Source organism: Chrysochloris asiatica, unplaced genomic scaffold (genome assembly GCF_000296735.1).
Source record: "Chrysochloris asiatica unplaced genomic scaffold, ChrAsi1.0 scaffold00034, whole genome shotgun sequence".
NCBI classification, from domain to species: domain Eukaryota; kingdom Metazoa; phylum Chordata; class Mammalia; order Afrosoricida; family Chrysochloridae; genus Chrysochloris; species Chrysochloris asiatica.
Window position 1 is genome coordinate 14,067,868 of NW_006408552.1, and position 1,464 is coordinate 14,069,331.

Sequence of the window (1,464 nt, forward strand, 5' to 3'; positions counted from 1 at the left end):
CTTCTGAGGTGGGAAATTTCCACTTGAAAGGACAAGCAGACCAGCCTGGAGTGGCTAGAAGAACAGAAGATATGTCTTGAAAGAAAGACCGACAACAATAATACAAAACACTAACGGCAATCCAACTGATTACTACAAGAACAAGCAAGTTGTTTGCCCAGGAGACATCAATGCAAGTAGCAGGGTCTCCACAGGGCAAACCCCCTTCCAAGACTAAGACTCAATGGGAATACACAAGCAGACATGCACTCTGGTGACCATGTTCGTCACCAATAAGGAGAAGTGAGGGAAAAACAGCAATGAAGCTGTGAGCTAAGCCCTACAACGTTCAACAGACTCCTGTGAACCCGGGTGAAGACCTGGTTGGCCAGTAGTGTGACAAGACCTGGGGACTCTTGTGCCCAGAGTCAGTGACATAGCCACAAAGGACTAGAGTGGAGAGTGAAGCATTCAGCTGATAAGAAGAGAGGGCATGTGCATAAGAACACCCACACTTGCAGATAATACCCACTTGATCTGGTTTCAATGACTGGATGATCAACTAGAAGAAGAAACAAGAGGAAAAAAAGAGCTCAACTAGAAGAAGAAACAAAGAGAAAAAAAGAGTAATCTGATACAATTAGATGAACTTGACCTACACCTCTATGGATACAGTAGCTCAAAAGAGGAAACAAATCTTTACAGCGAGGATCACTCCCACCCCTTCCATACACAGAATAGACATGGAGGGCAACTTGGACACTGGCTCTCCAAAATGGGCGAGCTACAAAGGCAAGAAGTGACTGGCTTACAAGCTTTCAAGACGGAGCCTAGATCCAGAGGGTGTGGAGAAAGGTAGAATCTCCACTGAGTAGTATCCGATCTGTTTGGGCACGGCTGATGAAAGGAGATGGGGATAGATAGGTCTCTTGTGGAACAATAGTGAGTAATTGTTATCAGGACTGACTGTGAGGGTTGGAAATGTACAGGTAGACATTTTGTAGCAAAAGGAGGGGAGTGATTGACTTTGCAGTACAGGAGCGGAGGTCCCTGGGGCCATCAAGGGAGAAGGGTGGAGGACGGGACCCTACCCAGAGAAACGGTAACGCCAGAGATGGAGGCAGAGACGATGACGTGGACAGATGGAGCGGTTGGGGACTCTCAACCCAGAGAGGGAGAGGGGCTGTGCGCTGACAAATGGGGGGCAGGCTTGCAGGGTATATTCTTTAGTTGTTTGATGATGCATGGAGGGGATTATAACCATGGCAATGAAATGATATACGATAGGATGAATGTAAAGCTAATGTTCTCACATGTAAAAACACTATTACCTAATTCACAATAAAACATTTTTTAAAAAAAAAAAGTCTCGTGCAGCAGATTTGCCTAATGCAATACGTATTTTGATTTCTTTACTGCTGCTTCCATGAGTATTGATAGTTGATCGAAGAAGAATGAAGTCCTTGACAACTTTAATCTTTTCTC